General features: G+C 57.6%; 4 non-coding genes and 2 pseudogenes across 4 annotated transcripts; all 6 read right to left on the bottom strand.

Annotated features, from left to right (window-relative positions):
* Window positions 1–620: 620 nt before the first annotated feature.
* Window positions 621–803, bottom strand: LOC140192086 (U2 spliceosomal RNA). The gene has a single exon (XR_011884061.1). It is a non-coding gene; the product is annotated as a U2 spliceosomal RNA (small nuclear RNA).
* Window positions 804–6,931: 6,128 nt separating this feature from the next.
* On the bottom strand, window positions 6,932–7,011 carry LOC140192106 (U2 spliceosomal RNA; annotated as a pseudogene).
* A 3,075-nt stretch (window positions 7,012–10,086) lies between these two features.
* LOC140192094 (U2 spliceosomal RNA) lies at window positions 10,087–10,298 on the bottom strand (annotated as a pseudogene).
* A 4,436-nt stretch (window positions 10,299–14,734) lies between these two features.
* On the bottom strand, window positions 14,735–14,925 carry LOC140192124 (U2 spliceosomal RNA). Its single transcript, XR_011884079.1, has one exon. It is a non-coding gene; the product is annotated as a U2 spliceosomal RNA (small nuclear RNA).
* Window positions 14,926–18,000: 3,075 nt separating this feature from the next.
* LOC140192125 (U2 spliceosomal RNA) lies at window positions 18,001–18,191 on the bottom strand. The gene has a single exon (XR_011884080.1). It is a non-coding gene; the product is annotated as a U2 spliceosomal RNA (small nuclear RNA).
* Window positions 18,192–21,266: 3,075 nt separating this feature from the next.
* On the bottom strand, window positions 21,267–21,457 carry LOC140192126 (U2 spliceosomal RNA). The gene has a single exon (XR_011884081.1). It is a non-coding gene; the product is annotated as a U2 spliceosomal RNA (small nuclear RNA).
* Window positions 21,458–22,816: the final 1,359 nt, after the last annotated feature.

Below are 22,816 nucleotides of genomic sequence, written 5' to 3' on the forward strand. Positions count from 1 at the left end.
TGGTGAAATTGCAGCAGAGCCAGTGACTCGATATCGTTCGTTCCTTCCTTCCTTCCTTCCTTCCTTCCTTCCTTCCTTCGCCCGCCCGTCCATCCGTCCGTCCGTCCGTCCGTCGCGTCCTCCGTTGGCTTCAAGGAGCAGCTGAGAAGCCTGAGCCTGAGAAGTGGAGCGAGTGTGGCGGGACAGAAAAGGTCTTTCGGCCTGCTCCACTTCACTCTGCTTCTGTGCTTGGTGCAGGCAGCAGCCGAGTGAGCAGGCATCAGAATGAGTGCGCCGGTTGAGCAGTTTGCTTCAGGAATGAATGCCAAGGGGCATCTCTCATGAAGTTGCTGCCTTGCCTGCAGCACCTGATCTGGTTGCAGCCCGGATGTGCACTTGATCTTAGCCAAACGGCCCAGATATGATGCCCGTGCTGTTGTTGAGTTGTCTGCACATTGCGTGAGTGAGTGAGTGAGTGAGCTGTATCGACAGACAGACACAGACACAGGAGAGGTGTAGAGCAAGCAGCTCTCCTCTCTCTCCATGTGCGTGCATGCTTGTCTGTGCTGCTGTGCCGCCGCCGCCGCCTGATGGAGCTTTCGTCGTTTTTCTTTTCTTTGCTACTTTGAAATTCCCCAGAAGGGGAGTGCACCGTTCCCAGAGGCACTGCAATACCGGGTCGATGCGTGGAGTGGACGGAGCAAGCCCCTATTCCATCTCCCTGTTCCAAAAATCAATTTAATATATGGTCCCCAGATAAGGGACGTATCAGATATTAAACTGATAAGAACAGATTTTTTTTTTTTTTTTTTATATCAAAATATACTTTATTCAAAAATAAATATATACAGTAAACCATTCAATAACTTTTCATCCTTTACATACGTTTCCATTATACTCAGTAAAATACCCGTGTTTATAGCCACCCATGTGGCACTCCAGTAGTTCAGCTTTGCATCTCATTGTTGAGGGGTATACTCCTCGCCCACCGACCCCTCCCACTCCCACGGGTGGAGAAACCTATACTGTGGTCCTTCCCCACCGGGCCCTTGCGGTGGCTGCACCAAGTTTCAGTGCGTCCCTCAGCACGTACTCCTGCAGCCGAGAGTGTGCCAGTCGGCAGCATTCTCCCACGGACATCTCCATGTGCTGGTAGATCATCAAGTTTCGGGCTGACCAAAGAGCGTCTTTCACCGAGTTGATGATCTGCCAGCAGCACCGGATGTTGGTCTCCGTGTGCGTCCCCGGGAACAGCCCGTAGATCAGAGAGTCCTCTGTCACGCAGCTGCTGGGGATGAAACGTGACACTAGCCCGTCCATCCTCCTCCACACCCTCTTTGCGAACTGGCAGTGTGCAAAGAGGTGGGTCACAGACTCCTCCTCACTGCAGTCCTCCCGTGGGCAGTGGGGTGCGGAGACGACGTTCCGGGCATACAGGAGGGCTCTGACTGGGAGGGCCCCTCTCACCGCCAGCCAGGCGAGGTCTTGGTGCCTGTTGGTGAGATCTGGCGATGAGGCATTTTGCCAGATGAACTGGACAGTCTGCTCAGGGAACCACCCCACTGTGTCCATCACGTCCTTCTCCTGCAGTGCCTGCAGGACACTTCGTGCCGACCACTGCCTGATGGCCTTGTGGTCGAAGGCGTTCTCCTGGAAGAACTTTGCTACGTGGGATAGGTATGCCGGCAACGACCAGCTGACTGGGGCGTTGCGCGGGAGTGGGGCCAGACCCATCCTTCGCAGCCAGGGCGACAAGTAGAACCTGGGCACATAGTGGTACTTGGTGCCCACATACCTGGGCTCTACACACAACCTGATGCAGCCACATACGAAGCTGGCCATCAGGGTGAGGGCGACATTGGGGACGTTCTTGCCCCCGTTGTCCAGGGACTTGTGCATGGCGGTCCGTCTCACCCGCTCCATCTTGGATCCCCAGACGAATCTGAAGACAGCCCGGGTGATTTCCGAGCTGTAGGAGCGGGGGACGGGCCAGACCTGCGCCAAGTACAGCAGCCCTGAGAGCACCTCACACCTGATGACCAGGTTCTTGCCCGTTATCGACAGGGAGCGCCCTCCCCACAGTCCCAGTTTCTGTTTCACCTTGGCAGTCCGCTCCTGCCAGTTCTTGTTGCACGCCTCAGCCCCTCCGAACCAGATCCCCAACACCTTCACGTGGTCAGACCTGATGGTGAAGGGGACGCTGGATCGGTCGGGCCAGTTGCCAAAGAGCATGGCTTCGCTCTTCGTGCGGTTGACCCTGGCCCCCGACGCTAGCTCGAACTGTTCGCAGGTGCCAATCAACCTGCGAACTGACCTCGGATCAGAGCAGAAGACGGTGACGTCGTCCATGTACAGGGAGGTTTTCACTTGGGTCCCTCCACTGCCTGGCAGCGTCACCCCTCTTATGCCCTCATCCCTCCTGATGGCTTCCACAAAGGGTTCTATGCAGCAGACAAACAAGACAGGGGAGAGGGGGCAGCCCTGCCTGACTCCAGACCTGATGGGGAAGCTGTCTGTTTCCCACCCGTTGACCTGGACTGCACTACGGATGTCTGTGTAGAGCAGTCTGATCCAATTCCGGATTCCCTCCCCAAATCCCATTTTGGAGAGCACGTCCGCCATGTATGTGTGCGATATCCTGTCGAAGGCTTTCTCCTGGTCCAAGCTGACCAGGCAGGCGTCCACCCCCCTGTCCTGCACGTAGGCGATGGTGTCCCTCAGCAGCGCGAGGCTGTCTGAGATCTTCCTGCCCGGTACAGCACAGGTTTGGTCCGGGTGGATCACCTGTCCCAGAGCAGACTTGACCCTGTTGGCGATAGCCTTGGACAGGATCTTGTAGTCCACATTCAGGAGAGAGATGGGTCTCCAATTCCTAATGTCCTCCCTTTCCCCCTTCTGCTTGTAGATGAGGGTGATGATGCCCTTCCTCATGGACTCAGACATACTGCCGGCCAGAAGCATAGCGTTGTACACTTCCAGCAGGTCTGGGCCCATCCAGTTCCACAGAGCCGAGTACAACTCGGCCGGTAAGCCGTCGCTTCCGGGAGTCTTACCCGACCCGAAGGAACGGATGGAGCCTGTCAGCTCGTCCAGGGTCAGTGGCTGATCCAGACTCTCCCGCTTGCCGTCGTCTAAGACCTGCGTGATAGACGACAGGAAGTTGTGGGAGGCTGTGGATTCTGTGGCCTTTTCCTCGTACAGACCGGCATAGAAGGACTTGCAGATCCTCAGTATGTCGGTCTGCGAGGACGCGACTGAGCCGTCCTCTTCCTTAAGGTTGTGGATCACAGAGCTCCCCCTGTGCACCTTTTGGAAGAAGAAGCGTGAGCACGTCTCGTCCTGCTCCACGGTTTGGACCCTTGATCGGAAGATGATCTTGGAGGATTCCGCGGCGAGGTGCTGGGCTTGCCGGCCCTTCACCTCTCGCAGTTCCTCCCTGACATCCACCCCCTTCGACTGCAGAAGGAGAAGTTGCTGCAACTCTGTCTGGAGTTTACGCAGTTCCCTCTGCTCCTGCCTTGCCTTCTGAATACCCTTGCGGATGAAGAACCTCTTAATGTTCTCCTTGGTGGCTTCCCACCAGTGAACCGGGGAATCAAAGAAGGCTTTCAAGGTTCTCCAACCTGTGTACTCCCTCTCTAGTTCCTCGATGTTCTCTGGGGTCAGCAGCTTTACGTTCAGCTTCCACGTCCCCCTGCCTGCCTTCTGGTCCTCCCGTAAGTGACAGGTGGCTCTCAGAAGGCAGTGGTCAGAGAAGAACACCGGCGTGACGTCGGTGGACCTGACCGTGAGGGACTCAGACAGGAAGAGGAAGTCGATCCGGGAGCGGGCTGAGCCGTCCGATCGTGTCCAGGTGGCTTGCGGCTGTGCTCCACCTGTGGGGGTGCCAAAGGCGTCGCGCAGCTTGGCTGTCTTCACCATTTCCCTCAGGAGTCTAGAGGTACTGTCTAGCCTGCCGTCGGCACTGCCGGGTCCTCCAGCCGCATCAATGGTGCAATTGAAGTCTCCGGCCAGAACGACCGGCTGGGTCGTCACCAGCAGCTGTGGGAGCTGCTCGAAGACGGCCAGCCGCTCGCTCCGCACGGGGGAGGCGTACATGTTGATCAGCCGGAGCGGAGTGCCCCGGTATTTGACGTCTGCTACCAGGAGGCGCCCCGCAACCACCTCTTTAACTTGGGTGATTGAGAAGTTGCCTCCCCGCAGCAGAATCCCCAGGCCGGAAGCGCGACAATCGTTGCCCCCCGACCACACCGACAAACCTTTTTTCCACCACCGTGACCACCTCCGGTAGTTACGGAGATGTGGTAGTCCACACTCCTGGAGGAAGGTCACATCGGCCTTTACAGTGTCCAGGTACTGGAGCGTGCTGACGCATCGCCCAGTACTCTTCAAACTTCGCACATTCAAGCACGCCAATTTAAGGTCTGCCATCGTTAAGTCTTTTATTTTGGCTGCTCTCCGTCCTCACTCTTGCCATCCTGAGCCTTCATCCCCACCGCCTTTGTGAAGTTTTCCACCTCCTGTGGGCTCAGGTACTGCTGGTAGTACTCCTCCGTGTGTGGCCGTTCTGGTTCTGGGTCTGGGCCCGGGCGGTTGCTGACTTCCTGGGCTGCTTCCCCTTCCGGCTGCTGGGTACCAGCCGTGGCTCTGCTCCCGGATTCCCGGAGCTCTGTGCGTCTGCTGCTCTCCGCCTCCTGTACTTGGGGGGTGGCCAGCAGACTTTCTCCCCTCTCTCTCCTCCTCTCCACCTGTTCTGCCAGCCGCTTCTTCCGCCGGGGCTGCTGGCCTCCCCCAACTCCTTCCTCCTCTGAAGAGGACAGGGTACCAGGGGCTGCGTGGTTCCCTGCCCTTTTCTGGCGTTGCTCCGCCTTCTGTCGCTTGGCCGCCGCCTTTTGGGTCTTTTTTCGTTTCACGACCTTCCATTCGGTTTCCGCCTCAGCTCTCCCCTCCTCCATGGACTCCTGCTCGTCGTTTGCCTGGTCCTGGAGGGTCTGCAGTGGGGTGGCAGGTCTTGGGGTGCTTGCACCTTCCTCCCTGGTCTCGTCATCCGTCCTGTCGGGTGCCTCATCTGCAGCGCTGGCGGGTACGTCCGCATCAGCCTGGGCCCTTTCAGGGCCAGCACCTCCCCTGGTCGCCTGTGCGTAGGTGCCCCCACGCTTCGGGCAGGCTCTGTACAGGTGGCCAGCCTGTCCGCAGAGGTTGCAGGCCTTGGCCTGCGTGCAGTCTTTGGTCAGGTGGCCTTCCATTTTACAGTTCTTGCACATCACCACCCTGCACTGGGCTGCGATGTGCCCTTCCTTGCCGCAGTTTCGGCACACCCTGGGTTGTCCCGCGTACACCATGTACCCTCGGTTCCCTCCGATGGCGAAGACGGAGGGGGGGTGGACGATGCCGCCGTTGGAATCCAACCTCAGCTTCACCATCACCTGCCGTTTGCTGGTCCAGATTCCCAGCCCGTCCTTCACGTCTGCTGGTGTTCCTACGCTCTCCACATACCGAGCGAGGAACGTAAGGACATCTACCACTGGCACGTGCGGGTTGAACATGTGCACCGTGATTGTCCTTTCCTGTTGCGTAGCCGTTGCAAAGAGGGGCTGTGCTTTCAGCAGCGACAGCGGCGCCTCTGTCCCCTTCAGCTGAAGCTGCTGGTACAGCTTCTGCCACCCTGCAGCCTGCCGGAAAGTGACATCGAAGAAGCCTGCGAAGTCCTGGACGCAGTAGATGTCATCGGGCGTAAATCCGCAGCAATCCAGCAAGACCTTCCGGATGAAGGTCTCTCGGGTGAAGCCGGTGCCCCCGTTCCGGTCTCGCACTGTCAGCCTGACAGTGTTCTTGATACCCTGGCCTCGAGCTGATGTATTGCTCGCTGCTGCCATCTTCTAACTCACTGCTGTCGTCGCTGGTATGGGGTGTTAGATTGGAGGCCAATCAGCATTAGGATCCACCCCTGCGTCAGCGCGAACTCTCCTCCTGCGCCTTCTGGTCTGATAAGAACAGATTTTTTTTTTTTTTTTATTTCAAAATATACTTTATTCAAAAATAAATATATACAGTAAACCATTCAATAACTTTTCATCCTTTGCATACGTTTCCATTATACTCAGTAAAATACCCGTGTTTATAGCCACCCATGTGGCACTCCAGTAGTTCAGCTTAGCATCTCATTGTTGAGGGGTATACTCCTCGCCCACCGACCCCTCCCACTCCCACGGGTGGAGAAACCTATACTGTGGTCCTTCCCCACCGGGCCCTTGCGGTGGCTGCACCAAGTTTCAGTGCGTCCCTCAGCACGTACTCCTGCAGCCGAGAGTGTGCCAGTCGGCAGCATTCTCCCACTGACATCTCCATGTGCTGGTAGATCACCAAGTTTCGGGCTGACCAAAGAGCGTCTTTCACCGAGTTGATGATCTGCCAGCAGCACCGGATGTTGGTCTCCGTGTGCGTCCCCGGGAACAGCCCGTAGATCAGAGAGTCCTCTGTCACGCAGCTGCTGGGGATGAAACGTGACACTAGCCCGTCCACCCTCCTCCACACCCTCTTTGCGAACTGGCAGTGTGCAAAGAGGTGGGTCACAGACTCCTCCTCACTGCAGTCCTCCCGTGGGCAGTGGGGTGCGGAGACGACGTTCCGGGCGTACAGGAGGGCTCTGACTGGGAGGGCCCCTCTCACCGCCAGCCAGGCGAGGTCTTGGTGCCTGTTGGTGAGATCTGGCGATGAGGCATTTTGCCAGATGAACTGGACAGTCTGCTCAGGGAACCACCCCACTGTGTCCATCACGTCCTTCTCCTGCAGTGCCTGCAGGACACTTCGTGCCGACCACTGCCTGATGGCCTTGTGGTCAAAGGCGTTCTCCTGGAAGAACTTTGCTACGTGGGATAGGTATGCCGGCAACGACCAGCTGACTGGGGCGTTGCGCGGGAGTGGGGCCAGACCCATCCTTCGCAGCCAGGGCGACAAGTAGAACCTGGGCACATAGTGGTACTTGGTGAACAGATACTACACTTGATCTTAGCCAAAAGGCCGAGAAGCGATGCAGGCGGCCTCTTGAGTCGGCTACATCCTGCCTAGCCTCTGGTGTTTAGATTGAAGCAGGAGGCCTGGCAAAGACCTTGCTGCCCTGGCCCGCTGGCAGCTCTCCCCTAGGTTGTCTGGGATCGGTGGGTGTGCTGGACAGCTGTTGCCTACCTGGTCCGTCCTGAGTGCAACTTGTCAGAGGCTATGTAAAGCTGCCAGTGATCCACCAATCATCTGGGAGTGGGGCCGTACCTACGGGCGCCTACGTCACTGGCACACTGCCTACGTCAAGGCTGCCGGCTTCCTCGGCTGGCTCCCAGGTCGGTCTCAGAGGCTGGCTCAACTTGCACTGCTCTCCTGGTCGTGGGAGGCTGGTCACGCTGTCCTGTCTGCACAAAAGTCTGCAGGGGGAGTGGGAGCAGGCCGCTCGGCCCTTCAAGGGCGTCCCTGCACTCGGCAAAGAGAGCGCGCCTCTCGGCTTTGCGTGCCCCAGCTGGCTGGCGCATCCAGCTGAACGGTCTCCTTCGGAGGCTCTGCCCTCTCCGGGAGGGAGCGAGCGGATGGGACTGCACCGGGCGACAAAGGCAGAGGCCACGTGCGCCGCTCAAGACCGGTTACGAGGTTTGTGGACGTGGCCAAAGTCCGCGGGCAGAAAAGCCTCCTGGCAAGCTTGGGAATAGGAAGATGTCAGCTACAGGTGTGCCTGAGGAGAAACAATGGGTGTGCTCTCCAAGCCGAAGGCTGAAGTGCAGCCATTCACACCTCTGTGCCTTTATTTTGATGTGTGTGGAATTACAATTGTTGAGTGGCTTGAGTTTGTTTCATCTCACAGAAGCTGTAGACTTTGCGTCTGCACAGGCTATCATTGGACACAGTGGTGTCTTCTCCCCTGCTCCCCCACCACCTTTTTTTACCAGGGTGGATGGGGGTGGGTGGGTGTGTGTGTGTGTCTGTCTGTCTCTCTGTGTCTGTCTCTGTCTCTCTCACCCACCGACACAAACACACATGGAATGCTGAGGGATCTGGCAGGGTCGGTCTGTCTCTCTCTCTCACTCACTCAATCTCACACACACACAGAGTCACAGACACACGTGCACACGGGGGTGTGTGGGGGTGGGTGTGTGTGTGTGTTTGTGTGTGTGTGTGTGTCTGTCTCTCTGTGTCTGTCTCTGTCTCTGTCTCTCTCACCCACCGACACAAACACACATGGAATGCTGAGGGATCTGGCAGGGTCTGTCTCTCTCTCTCACTCAATCTCACACACACACAGAGTCACAGACACACGTGCACACGGGGGTGTGTGGGGGTGGGTGTGTGTGTGTGTTTGTGTGTGTGTGTGTGTCTGTCTCTCTGTGTCTGTCTCTGTCTCTGTCTCTCTCACCCACCGACACAAACACACATGGAATGCTGAGGGATCTGGCAGGGTCTGTCTCTCTCTCTCTCACTCACTCACTCACTCACTCACTCACTCACTCACTCACTCAATCTCTCTCTCTCACACACACACACACACACACAGAGTCACAGACACACGTGCACACGGAGTGCTGAGGGATCTGCCAAGCTGTACAGAGGGCAGTAAAGGGAGAAGGGCCGAGGCCCTTCATTATGCCTCTGTGCTGACGCCTGAGCAGACTGACTGGTTTTGCAGCGGGGTGGGTGCACGGATGTAGAAACAGGAGGGAGGGCACGGCAGGAGGGAAATGTGTCGCGGGCTGACGGCGGCCCTGTGCCCCACTGCTCTGCAGGTGCGTTTTTGGCCGGCATGGCTCAGTGGTGGAGTGGGTGGGCGCGTGTGCGCGCCGTGGAAGGAAAGGGGTACTGATTATGCCTTGGTTGTGAAACAGGAAACGGATCGGCGAAATGCCTGCCGGAGGGAGGCACAGTGCCGTGCGTGAAGCAGGGGCACGTGGACGGATGTGGCAATTGTGGAGACGTGCGCCAAAGCTGGACGCCGAGTAGGTAGGTGTAAGCATGAGACGTTTGAGTGATCTTGGGGTTTGGGACGTGATTCTGAGCGAGGCTAGAGATGCACTGCACTGCCGATGTATATTGGGGAGGTCTGAGTGGGTGGAGTGGGGGGTTGTGCCTCTGCCTTACCTTGAACGGTGGGCGGGGCTTTGGGCCTGGGGCAGGCAGACGCATCAGAGGAGGCCAGGAGGCCAGGCCAGGCCAGGGCAGGGCAGGTAGGCAGAGTTTTGCTGATGCTATGGCTAGGTGGTGATGCTTGTAGCTGGTCTGTCTGTCTGGGCAGGAGAGCAGCAGTCTTGGCAGTCTGGTGCAGGCGGGGAGGATGCAGGGTGCAGGAGCACCGGGCCCTGTTGTGCCGGCGGCGGCGGCGCCCCGTTGCTCTGTAGCCGGGCTCCATCGGATGCCTCCCTCCCTTCCTTCCTTCCTCCCTCCCGTCCGCGTGCCCTGGCTGCTGGCACACTTGAACGAGCCTGCCTGTCCGACAGGCTGGCTGGCTGCTGGTGAAATTGCAGCAGAGCCAGTGACTCGATATCGTTCGTTCCTTCCTTCCTTCCTTCCTTCCTTCCTTCCTTCCTTCCTTCGCCCGCCCGTCCATCCGTCCGTCCGTCCGTCCGTCGCGTCCTCCGTTGGCTTCAAGGAGCAGCTGAGAAGCCTGAGCCTGAGAAGTGGAGCGAGTGTGGCGGGACAGAAAAGGTCTTTCGGCCTGCTCCACTTCACTCTGCTTCTGTGCTTGGTGCAGGCAGCAGCCGAGTGAGCAGGCATCAGAATGAGTGCGCCGGTTGAGCAGTTTGCTTCAGGAATGAATGCCAAGGGGCATCTCTCATGAAGTTGCTGCCTTGCCTGCAGCACCTGATCTGGTTGCAGCCCGGATGTGCACTTGATCTTAGCCAAACGGCCCAGATATGATGCCCGTGCTGTTGTTGAGTTGTCTGCACATTGCGTGAGTGAGTGAGTGAGTGAGCTGTATCGACAGACAGACACAGACACAGGAGAGGTGTAGAGCAAGCAGCTCTCCTCTCTCTCCATGTGCGTGCATGCTTGTCTGTGCTGCTGTGCCGCCGCCGCCGCCTGATGGAGCTTTCGTCGTTTTTCTTTTCTTTGCTACTTTGAAATTCCCCAGAAGGGGAGTGCACCGTTCCCAGAGGCACTGCAATACCGGGTCGATGCGTGGAGTGGACGGAGCAAGCCCCTATTCCATCTCCCTGTTCCAAAAATCAATTTAATATATGGTCCCCAGATAAGGGACGTATCAGATATTAAACTGATAAGAACAGATTTTTTTTTTTTTTTTTTTTTTTTTTATTTCAAAATATACTTTATTCAAAAATAAATATATACAATAAACCATTCAATAACTTTTCATCCTTTACATACGTTTCCATTATACTCAGTAAAATACCCGTGTTTATAGCCACCCACGTGGCACTCCAGTAGTTCAGCTTAGCATCTCATTGTTGAGGGGTATACTCCTCGCCCACCGACCCCTCCCACTCCCACGGGTGGAGAAACCTATACTGTGGTCCTTCCCCACCGGGCCCTTGCGGTGGCTGCACCAAGTTTCAGTGCGTCCCTCAGCACGTACTCCTGCAGCCGAGAGTGTGCCAGTCGGCAGCATTCTCCCACGGACATCTCCATGTGCTGGTAGATGATCAAGTTTCGGGCTGACCAAAGAGCGTCTTTCACCGAGTTGATGATCTGCCAGCAGCACCGGATGTTGGTCTCCGTGTGCGTCCCCGGGAACAGCCCGTAGATCAGAGAGTCCTCTGTCACGCAGCTGCTGGGGATGAAACGTGACACTAGCCCGTCCATCCTCCTCCACACCCTCTTTGCGAACTGGCAGTGTGCAAAGAGGTGGGTCACAGACTCCTCCTCACTGCAGTCCTCCCGTGGGCAGTGGGGTGCGGAGACGACGTTCCGGGCGTACAGGAGGGCTCTGACTGGGAGGGCCCCTCTCACCGCCAGCCAGGCGAGGTCTTGGTGCCTGTTGGTGAGATCTGGCGATGAGGCATTTTGCCAGATGAACTGGACAGTCTGCTCAGGGAACCACCCCACTGTGTCCATCACGTCCTTCTCCTGCAGTGCCTGCAGGACACTTCGTGCCGACCACTGCCTGATGGCCTTGTGGTCAAAGGCGTTCTCCTGGAAGAACTTTGCTACGTGGGATAGGTATGCCGGCAACGACCAGCTGACTGGGGCGTTGCGCGGGAGTGGGGCCAGACCCATCCTTCGCAGCCAGGGCGACAAGTAGAACCTGGGCACATAGTGGTACTTGGTGCCCACATACCTGGGCTCTACACACAACCTGATGCAGCCACATACGAAGCTGGCCATCAGGGTGAGGGCGACATTGGGGACGTTCTTGCCCCCGTTGTCCAGGGACTTGTGCATGGCGGTCCGTCTCACCCGCTCCATCTTGGATCCCCAGACGAATCTGAAGACAGCCCGGGTGATTTCCGAGCTGTAGGAGCGGGGGACGGGCCAGACCTGCGCCAAGTACAGCAGCCCTGAGAGCACCTCACACCTGATGACCAGGTTCTTGCCCGTTATCGACAGGGAGCGCCCTCCCCACAGTCCCAGTTTCTGTTTCACCTTGGCAGTCCGCTCCTGCCAGTTCTTGTTGCACGCCTCAGCCCCTCCGAACCAGATCCCCAACACCTTTACACTTGATCTTAGCCAAAAGGCCGAGAAGCGATGCAGGCGGCCTCTTGAGTCGGCTACATCCTGCCTAGCCTCTGGTGTTTAGATTGAAGCAGGAGGCCTGGCAAAGACCTTGCTGCCCTGGCCCGCTGGCAGCTCTCCCCTAGGTTGTCTGGGATCGGTGGGTGTGCTGGACAGCTGTTGCCTACCTGGTCCGTCCTGAGTGCAACTTGTCAGAGGCTATGTAAAGCTGCCAGTGATCCACCAATCATCTGGGAGTGGGGCCGTACCTACGGGCGCCTACGTCACTGGCACACTGCCTACGTCAAGGCTGCCGGCTTCCTCGGCTGGCTCCCAGGTCGGTCTCAGAGGCTGGCTCAACTTGCACTGCTCTCCTGGTCGTGGGAGGCTGGTCACGCTGTCCTGTCTGCACAAAAGTCTGCAGGGGGAGTGGGAGCAGGCCGCTCGGCCCTTCAAGGGCGTCCCTGCACTCGGCAAAGAGAGCGCGCCTCTCGGCTTTGCGTGCCCCAGCTGGCTGGCGCATCCAGCTGAACGGTCTCCTTCGGAGGCTCTGCCCTCTCCGGGAGGGAGCGAGCGGATGGGACTGCACCGGGCGACAAAGGCAGAGGCCACGTGCGCCGCTCAAGACCGGTTACGAGGTTTGTGGACGTGGCCAAAGTCCGCGGGCAGAAAAGCCTCCTGGCAAGCTTGGGAATAGGAAGATGTCAGCTACAGGTGTGCCTGAGGAGAAACAATGGGTGTGCTCTCCAAGCCGAAGGCTGAAGTGCAGCCATTCACACCTCTGTGCCTTTATTTTGATGTGTGTGGAATTACAATTGTTGAGTGGCTTGAGTTTGTTTCATCTCACAGAAGCTGTAGACTTTGCGTCTGCACAGGCTATCATTGGACACAGTGGTGTCTTCTCCCCTGCTCCCCCACCACCTTTTTTTACCAGGGTGGATGGGGGTGGGTGGGTGTGTGTGTGTGTCTGTCTGTCTCTCTGTGTCTGTCTCTGTCTCTCTCACCCACCGACACAAACACACATGGAATGCTGAGGGATCTGGCAGGGTCGGTCTGTCTCTCTCTCTCACTCACTCAATCTCACACACACACAGAGTCACAGACACACGTGCACACGGGGGTGTGTGGGGGTGGGTGTGTGTGTGTGTTTGTGTGTGTGTGTGTGTCTGTCTCTCTGTGTCTGTCTCTGTCTCTGTCTCTCTCACCCACCGACACAAACACACATGGAATGCTGAGGGATCTGGCAGGGTCTGTCTCTCTCTCTCACTCAATCTCACACACACACAGAGTCACAGACACACGTGCACACGGGGGTGTGTGGGGGTGGGTGTGTGTGTGTGTTTGTGTGTGTGTGTGTGTCTGTCTCTCTGTGTCTGTCTCTGTCTCTGTCTCTCTCACCCACCGACACAAACACACATGGAATGCTGAGGGATCTGGCAGGGTCTGTCTCTCTCTCTCTCACTCACTCACTCACTCACTCACTCACTCACTCACTCACTCAATCTCTCTCTCTCACACACACACACACACACACACAGAGTCACAGACACACGTGCACACGGAGTGCTGAGGGATCTGCCAAGCTGTACAGAGGGCAGTAAAGGGAGAAGGGCCGAGGCCCTTCATTATGCCTCTGTGCTGACGCCTGAGCAGACTGACTGGTTTTGCAGCGGGGTGGGTGCACGGATGTAGAAACAGGAGGGAGGGCACGGCAGGAGGGAAATGTGTCGCGGGCTGACGGCGGCCCTGTGCCCCACTGCTCTGCAGGTGCGTTTTTGGCCGGCATGGCTCAGTGGTGGAGTGGGTGGGCGCGTGTGCGCGCCGTGGAAGGAAAGGGGTACTGATTATGCCTTGGTTGTGAAACAGGAAACGGATCGGCGAAATGCCTGCCGGAGGGAGGCACAGTGCCGTGCGTGAAGCAGGGGCACGTGGACGGATGTGGCAATTGTGGAGACGTGCGCCAAAGCTGGACGCCGAGTAGGTAGGTGTAAGCATGAGACGTTTGAGTGATCTTGGGGTTTGGGACGTGATTCTGAGCGAGGCTAGAGATGCACTGCACTGCCGATGTATATTGGGGAGGTCTGAGTGGGTGGAGTGGGGGGTTGTGCCTCTGCCTTACCTTGAACGGTGGGCGGGGCTTTGGGCCTGGGGCAGGCAGACGCATCAGAGGAGGCCAGGAGGCCAGGCCAGGCCAGGGCAGGGCAGGTAGGCAGAGTTTTGCTGATGCTATGGCTAGGTGGTGATGCTTGTAGCTGGTCTGTCTGTCTGGGCAGGAGAGCAGCAGTCTTGGCAGTCTGGTGCAGGCGGGGAGGATGCAGGGTGCAGGAGCACCGGGCCCTGTTGTGCCGGCGGCGGCGGCGCCCCGTTGCTCTGTAGCCGGGCTCCATCGGATGCCTCCCTCCCTTCCTTCCTTCCTCCCTCCCGTCCGCGTGCCCTGGCTGCTGGCACACTTGAACGAGCCTGCCTGTCCGACAGGCTGGCTGGCTGCTGGTGAAATTGCAGCAGAGCCAGTGACTCGATATCGTTCGTTCCTTCCTTCCTTCCTTCCTTCCTTCCTTCCTTCCTTCCTTCGCCCGCCCGTCCATCCGTCCGTCCGTCCGTCCGTCGCGTCCTCCGTTGGCTTCAAGGAGCAGCTGAGAAGCCTGAGCCTGAGAAGTGGAGCGAGTGTGGCGGGACAGAAAAGGTCTTTCGGCCTGCTCCACTTCACTCTGCTTCTGTGCTTGGTGCAGGCAGCAGCCGAGTGAGCAGGCATCAGAATGAGTGCGCCGGTTGAGCAGTTTGCTTCAGGAATGAATGCCAAGGGGCATCTCTCATGAAGTTGCTGCCTTGCCTGCAGCACCTGATCTGGTTGCAGCCCGGATGTGCACTTGATCTTAGCCAAACGGCCCAGATATGATGCCCGTGCTGTTGTTGAGTTGTCTGCACATTGCGTGAGTGAGTGAGTGAGTGAGCTGTATCGACAGACAGACACAGACACAGGAGAGGTGTAGAGCAAGCAGCTCTCCTCTCTCTCCATGTGCGTGCATGCTTGTCTGTGCTGCTGTGCCGCCGCCGCCGCCTGATGGAGCTTTCGTCGTTTTTCTTTTCTTTGCTACTTTGAAATTCCCCAGAAGGGGAGTGCACCGTTCCCAGAGGCACTGCAATACCGGGTCGATGCGTGGAGTGGACGGAGCAAGCCCCTATTCCATCTCCCTGTTCCAAAAATCAATTTAATATATGGTCCCCAGATAAGGGACGTATCAGATATTAAACTGATAAGAACAGATACTACACTTGATCTTAGCCAAAAGGCCGAGAAGCGATGCAGGCGGCCTCTTGAGTCGGCTACATCCTGCCTAGCCTCTGGTGTTTAGATTGAAGCAGGAGGCCTGGCAAAGACCTTGCTGCCCTGGCCCGCTGGCAGCTCTCCCCTAGGTTGTCTGGGATCGGTGGGTGTGCTGGACAGCTGTTGCCTACCTGGTCCGTCCTGAGTGCAACTTGTCAGAGGCTATGTAAAGCTGCCAGTGATCCACCAATCATCTGGGAGTGGGGCCGTACCTACGGGCGCCTACGTCACTGGCACACTGCCTACGTCAAGGCTGCCGGCTTCCTCGGCTGGCTCCCAGGTCGGTCTCAGAGGCTGGCTCAACTTGCACTGCTCTCCTGGTCGTGGGAGGCTGGTCACGCTGTCCTGTCTGCACAAAAGTCTGCAGGGGGAGTGGGAGCAGGCCGCTCGGCCCTTCAAGGGCGTCCCTGCACTCGGCAAAGAGAGCGCGCCTCTCGGCTTTGCGTGCCCCAGCTGGCTGGCGCATCCAGCTGAACGGTCTCCTTCGGAGGCTCTGCCCTCTCCGGGAGGGAGCGAGCGGATGGGACTGCACCGGGCGACAAAGGCAGAGGCCACGTGCGCCGCTCAAGACCGGTTACGAGGTTTGTGGACGTGGCCAAAGTCCGCGGGCAGAAAAGCCTCCTGGCAAGCTTGGGAATAGGAAGATGTCAGCTACAGGTGTGCCTGAGGAGAAACAATGGGTGTGCTCTCCAAGCCGAAGGCTGAAGTGCAGCCATTCACACCTCTGTGCCTTTATTTTGATGTGTGTGGAATTACAATTGTTGAGTGGCTTGAGTTTGTTTCATCTCACAGAAGCTGTAGACTTTGCGTCTGCACAGGCTATCATTGGACACAGTGGTGTCTTCTCCCCTGCTCCCCCACCACCTTTTTTTACCAGGGTGGATGGGGGTGGGTGGGTGTGTGTGTGTGTCTGTCTGTCTCTCTGTGTCTGTCTCTGTCTCTCTCACCCACCGACACAAACACACATGGAATGCTGAGGGATCTGGCAGGGTCGGTCTGTCTCTCTCTCTCACTCACTCAATCTCACACACACACAGAGTCACAGACACACGTGCACACGGGGGTGTGTGGGGGTGGGTGTGTGTGTGTGTTTGTGTGTGTGTGTGTGTCTGTCTCTCTGTGTCTGTCTCTGTCTCTGTCTCTCTCACCCACCGACACAAACACACATGGAATGCTGAGGGATCTGGCAGGGTCTGTCTCTCTCTCTCACTCAATCTCACACACACACAGAGTCACAGACACACGTGCACACGGGGGTGTGTGGGGGTGGGTGTGTGTGTGTGTTTGTGTGTGTGTGTGTGTCTGTCTCTCTGTGTCTGTCTCTGTCTCTGTCTCTCTCACCCACCGACACAAACACACATGGAATGCTGAGGGATCTGGCAGGGTCTGTCTCTCTCTCTCTCACTCACTCACTCACTCACTCACTCACTCACTCACTCACTCAATCTCTCTCTCTCACACACACACACACACACACAGAGTCACAGACACACGTGCACACGGAGTGCTGAGGGATCTGCCAAGCTGTACAGAGGGCAGTAAAGGGAGAAGGGCCGAGGCCCTTCATTATGCCTCTGTGCTGACGCCTGAGCAGACTGACTGGTTTTGCAGCGGGGTGGGTGCACGGATGTAGAAACAGGAGGGAGGGCACGGCAGGAGGGAAATGTGTCGCGGGCTGACGGCGGCCCTGTGCCCCACTGCTCTGCAGGTGCGTTTTTGGCCGGCATGGCTCAGTGGTGGAGTGGGTGGGCGCGTGTGCGCGCCGTGGAAGGAAAGGGGTACTGATTATGCCTTGGTTGTGAAACAGGAAACGGATCGGCGAAATGCCTGCCGGAGGGAGGCACAGTGCCGTGCGTGAAGCAGGGGCACGTGGACGGATGTGGCAATTGTGGAGACGTGCGCCAAAGCTGGACGCCGAGTAGGTAGGTGTAAGCATGAGACGTTTGAGTGATCTTGGGGTTTGGGACGTGATTCTGAGCGAGGCTAGAGATGCACTGCACTGCCGATGTATATTGGGGAGGTCTGAGTGGGTGGAGTGGGGGGTTGTGCCTCTGCCTTACCTTGAACGGTGGGCGGGGCTTTGGGCCTGGGGCAGGCAGACGCATCAGAGGAGGCCAGGAGGCCAGGCCAGGCCAGGGCAGGGCAGGTAGGCAGAGTTTTGCTGATGCTATGGCTAGGTGGTGATGCTTGTAGCTGGTCTGTCTGTCTGGGCAGGAGAGCAGCAGTCTTGGCAGTCTGGTGCAGGCGGGGAGGATGCAGGGTGCAGGAGCACCGGGCCCTGTTGTGCCGGCGGCGGCGGCGCCCCGTTGCTCTGTAGCCGGGCTCCATCGGATGCCTCCCTCCCTTCCTTCCTTCCTCCCTCCCGTCCGCGTGCCCTGGCTGCTGGCACACTTGAACGAGCCTGCCTGTCCGACAGGCTGGCTGGCTGCTGGTGAAATTGCAGCAGAGCCAGTGACTCGATATCGTTCGTTCCTTCCTTCCTTCCTTCCTTCCTTCCTTCCTTCCTTCCTTCGCCCGCCCGTCCATCCGTCCGTCCGTCCGTCCGTCGCGTCCTCCGTTGGCTTCAAGGAGCAGCTGAGAAGCCTGAGCCTGAGAAGTGGAGCGAGTGTGGCGGGACAGAAAAGGTCTTTCGGCCTGCTCCACTTCACTCTGCTTCTGTGCTTGGTGCAGGCAGCAGCCGAGTGAGCAGGCATCAGAATGAGTGCGCCGGTTGAGCAGTTTGCTTCAGGAATGAATGCCAAGGGGCATCTCTCATGAAGTTGCTGCCTTGCCTGCAGCACCTGATCTGGTTGCAGCCCGGATGTGCACTTGATCTTAGCCAAACGGCCCAGATATGATGCCCGTGCTGTTGTTGAGTTGTCTGCACATTGCGTGAGTGAGTGAGTGAGTGAGCTGTATCGACAGACAGACACAGACACAGGAGAGGTGTAGAGCAAGCAGCTCTCCTCTCTCTCCATGTGCGTGCATGCTTGTCTGTGCTGCTGTGCCGCCGCCGCCGCCTGATGGAGCTTTCGTCGTTTTTCTTTTCTTTGCTACTTTGAAATTCCCCAGAAGGGGAGTGCACCGTTCCCAGAGGCACTGCAATACCGGGTCGATGCGTGGAGTGGACGGAGCAAGCCCCTATTCCATCTCCCTGTTCCAAAAATCAATTTAATATATGGTCCCCAGATAAGGGACGTATCAGATATTAAACTGATAAGAACAGATACTACACTTGATCTTAGCCAAAAGGCCGAGAAGCGATGCAGGCGGCCTCTTGAGTCGGCTACATCCTGCCTAGCCTCTGGTGTTTAGATTGAAGCAGGAGGCCTGGCAAAGACCTTGCTGCCCTGGCCCGCTGGCAGCTCTCCCCTAGGTTGTCTGGGATCGGTGGGTGTGCTGGACAGCTGTTGCCTACCTGGTCCGTCCTGAGTGCAACTTGTCAGAGGCTATGTAAAGCTGCCAGTGATCCACCAATCATCTGGGAGTGGGGCCGTACCTACGGGCGCCTACGTCACTGGCACACTGCCTACGTCAAGGCTGCCGGCTTCCTCGGCTGGCTCCCAGGTCGGTCTCAGAGGCTGGCTCAACTTGCACTGCTCTCCTGGTCGTGGGAGGCTGGTCACGCTGTCCTGTCTGCACAAAAGTCTGCAGGGGGAGTGGGAGCAGGCCGCTCGGCCCTTCAAGGGCGTCCCTGCACTCGGCAAAGAGAGCGCGCCTCTCGGCTTTGCGTGCCCCAGCTGGCTGGCGCATCCAGCTGAACGGTCTCCTTCGGAGGCTCTGCCCTCTCCGGGAGGGAGCGAGCGGATGGGACTGCACCGGGCGACAAAGGCAGAGGCCACGTGCGCCGCTCAAGACCGGTTACGAGGTTTGTGGACGTGGCCAAAGTCCGCGGGCAGAAAAGCCTCCTGGCAAGCTTGGGAATAGGAAGATGTCAGCTACAGGTGTGCCTGAGGAGAAACAATGGGTGTGCTCTCCAAGCCGAAGGCTGAAGTGCAGCCATTCACACCTCTGTGCCTTTATTTTGATGTGTGTGGAATTACAATTGTTGAGTGGCTTGAGTTTGTTTCATCTCACAAAAGCTGTAGACTTTGCGTCTGCACAGGCTATCATTGGACACAGTGGTGTCTTCTCCCCTGCTCCCCCACCACCTTTTTTTACCAGGGTGGATGGGGGTGGGTGGGTGTGTGTGTGTGTCTGTCTGTCTCTCTGTGTCTGTCTCTGTCTCTCTCACCCACCGACACAAACACACATGGAATGCTGAGGGATCTGGCAGGGTCGGTCTGTCTCTCTCTCTCACTCACTCAATCTCACACACACACAGAGTCACAGACACACGTGCACACGGGGGTGTGTGGGGGTGGGTGTGTGTGTGTGTTTGTGTGTGTGTGTGTGTCTGTCTCTCTGTGTCTGTCTCTGTCTCTGTCTCTCTCACCCACCGACACAAACACACATGGAATGCTGAGGGATCTGGCAGGGTCTGTCTCTCTCTCTCACTCAATCTCACACACACACAGAGTCACAGACACACGTGCACACGGGGGTGTGTGGGGGTGGGTGTGTGTGTGTGTTTGTGTGTGTGTGTGTGTCTGTCTCTCTGTGTCTGTCTCTGTCTCTGTCTCTCTCACCCACCGACACAAACACACATGGAATGCTGAGGGATCTGGCAGGGTCTGTCTCTCTCTCTCTCACTCACTCACTCACTCACTCACTCACTCACTCACTCACTCAATCTCTCTCTCTCACACACACACACACACACACAGAGTCACAGACACACGTGCACACGGAGTGCTGAGGGATCTGCCAAGCTGTACAGAGGGCAGTAAAGGGAGAAGGGCCGAGGCCCTTCATTATGCCTCTGTGCTGACGCCTGAGCAGACTGACTGGTTTTGCAGCGGGGTGGGTGCACGGATGTAGAAACAGGAGGGAGGGCACGGCAGGAGGGAAATGTGTCGCGGGCTGACGGCGGCCCTGTGCCCCACTGCTCTGCAGGTGCGTTTTTGGCCGGCATGGCTCAGTGGTGGAGTGGGTGGGCGCGTGTGCGCGCCGTGGAAGGAAAGGGGTACTGATTATGCCTTGGTTGTGAAACAGGAAACGGATCGGCGAAATGCCTGCCGGAGGGAGGCACAGTGCCGTGCGTGAAGCAGGGGCACGTGGACGGATGTGGCAATTGTGGAGACGTGCGCCAAAGCTGGACGCCGAGTAGGTAGGTGTAAGCATGAGACGTTTGAGTGATCTTGGGGTTTGGGACGTGATTCTGAGCGAGGCTAGAGATGCACTGCACTGCCGATGTATATTGGGGAGGTCTGAGTGGGTGGAGTGGGGGGTTGTGCCTCTGCCTTACCTTGAACGGTGGGCGGGGCTTTGGGCCTGGGGCAGGCAGACGCATCAGAGGAGGCCAGGAGGCCAGGCCAGGCCAGGGCAGGGCAGGTAGGCAGAGTTTTGCTGATGCTATGGCTAGGTGGTGATGCTTGTAGCTGGTCTGTCTGTCTGGGCAGGAGAGCAGCAGTCTTGGCAGTCTGGTGCAGGCGGGGAGGATGCAGGGTGCAGGAGCACCGGGCCCTGTTGTGCCGGCGGCGGCGGCGCCCCGTTGCTCTGTAGCCGGGCTCCATCGGATGCCTCCCTCCCTTCCTTCCTTCCTCCCTCCCGTCCGCGTGCCCTGGCTGCTGGCACACTTGAACGAGCCTGCCTGTCCGACAGGCTGGCTGGCTGCTGGTGAAATTGCAGCAGAGCCAGTGACTCGATATCGTTCGTTCCTTCCTTCCTTCCTTCCTTCCTTCCTTCCTTCCTTCCTTCGCCCGCCCGTCCATCCGTCCGTCCGTCCGTCCGTCGCGTCCTCCGTTGGCTTCAAGGAGCAGCTGAGAAGCCTGAGCCTGAGAAGTGGAGCGAGTGTGGCGGGACAGAAAAGGTCTTTCGGCCTGCTCCACTTCACTCTGCTTCTGTGCTTGGTGCAGGCAGCAGCCGAGTGAGCAGGCATCAGAATGAGTGCGCCGGTTGAGCAGTTTGCTTCAGGAATGAATGCCAAGGGGCATCTCTCATGAAGTTGCTGCCTTGCCTGCAGCACCTGATCTGGTTGCAGCCCGGATGTGCACTTGATCTTAGCCAAACGGCCCAGATATGATGCCCGTGCTGTTGTTGAGTTGTCTGCACATTGCGTGAGTGAGTGAGTGAGTGAGCTGTATCGACAGACAGACACAGACACAGGAGAGGTGTAGAGCAAGCAGCTCTCCTCTCTCTCCATGTGCGTGCATGCTTGTCTGTGCTGCTGTGCCGCCGCCGCCGCCTGATGGAGCTTTCGTCGTTTTTCTTTTCTTTGCTACTTTGAAATTCCCCAGAAGGGGAGTGCACCGTTCCCAGAGGCACTGCAATACCGGGTCGATGCGTGGAGTGGACGGAGCAAGCCCCTATTCCATCTCCCTGTTCCAAAAATCAATTTAATATATGGTCCCCAGATAAGGGACGTATCAGATATTAAACTGATAAGAACAGATACTACACTTGATCTTAGCCAAAAGGCCGAGAAGCGATGCAGGCGGCCTCTTGAGTCGGCTACATCCTGCCTAGCCTCTGGTGTTTAGATTGAAGCAGGAGGCCTGGCAAAGACCTTGCTGCCCTGGCCCGCTGGCAGCTCTCCCCTAGGTTGTCTGGGATCGGTGGGTGTGCTGGACAGCTGTTGCCTACCTGGTCCGTCCTGAGTGCAACTTGTCAGAGGCTATGTAAAGCTGCCAGTGATCCACCAATCATCTGGGAGTGGGGCCGTACCTACGGGCGCCTACGTCACTGGCACACTGCCTACGTCAAGGCTGCCGGCTTCCTCGGCTGGCTCCCAGGTCGGTCTCAGAGGCTGGCTCAACTTGCACTGCTCTCCTGGTCGTGGGAGGCTGGTCACGCTGTCCTGTCTGCACAAAAGTCTGCAGGGGGAGTGGGAGCAGGCCGCTCGGCCCTTCAAGGGCGTCCCTGCACTCGGCAAAGAGAGCGCGCCTCTCGGCTTTGCGTGCCCCAGCTGGCTGGCGCATCCAGCTGAACGGTCTCCTTCGGAGGCTCTGCCCTCTCCGGGAGGGAGCGAGCGGATGGGACTGCACCGGGCGACAAAGGCAGAGGCCACGTGCGCCGCTCAAGACCGGTTACGAGGTTTGTGGACGTGGCCAAAGTCCGCGGGCAGAAAAGCCTCCTGGCAAGCTTGGGAATAGGAAGATGTCAGCTACAGGTGTGCCTGAGGAGAAACAATGGGTGTGCTCTCCAAGCCGAAGGCTGAAGTGCAGCCATTCACACCTCTGTGCCTTTATTTTGATGTGTGTGGAATTACAATTGTTGAGTGGCTTGAGTTTGTTTCATCTCACAGAAGCTGTAGACTTTGCGTCTGCACAGGCTATCATTGGACACAGTGGTGTCTTCTCCCCTGCTCCCCCACCACCTTTTTTTACCAGGGTGGATGGGGGTGGGTGGGTGTGTGTGTGTGTCTGTCTGTCTCTCTGTGTCTGTCTCTGTCTCTCTCACCCACCGACACAAACACACATGGAATGCTGAGGGATCTGGCAGGGTCGGTCTGTCTCTCTCTCTCACTCACTCAATCTCACACACACACAGAGTCACAGACACACGTGCACACGGGGGTGTGTGGGGGTGGGTGTGTGTGTGTGTTTGTGTGTGTGTGTGTGTCTGTCTCTCTGTGTCTGTCTCTGTCTCTGTCTCTCTCACCCACCGACACAAACACACATGGAATGCTGAGGGATCTGGCAGGGTCTGTCTCTCTCTCTCACTCAATCTCACACACACACAGAGTCACAGACACACGTGCACACGGGGGTGTGTGGAGGTGGGTGGGTGTGTGTGTGTGTGTGTGTGTGTGTGTCTGTCTGTCTCTCTGTCTCTGTCTCTGTCTCTCTC

This window comes from Mobula birostris (assembly GCF_030028105.1).
Source record: "Mobula birostris isolate sMobBir1 chromosome 11 unlocalized genomic scaffold, sMobBir1.hap1 SUPER_11_unloc_1, whole genome shotgun sequence".
In the NCBI taxonomy this organism is placed as follows: Eukaryota; Metazoa; Chordata; class Chondrichthyes; order Myliobatiformes; family Myliobatidae; genus Mobula; species Mobula birostris.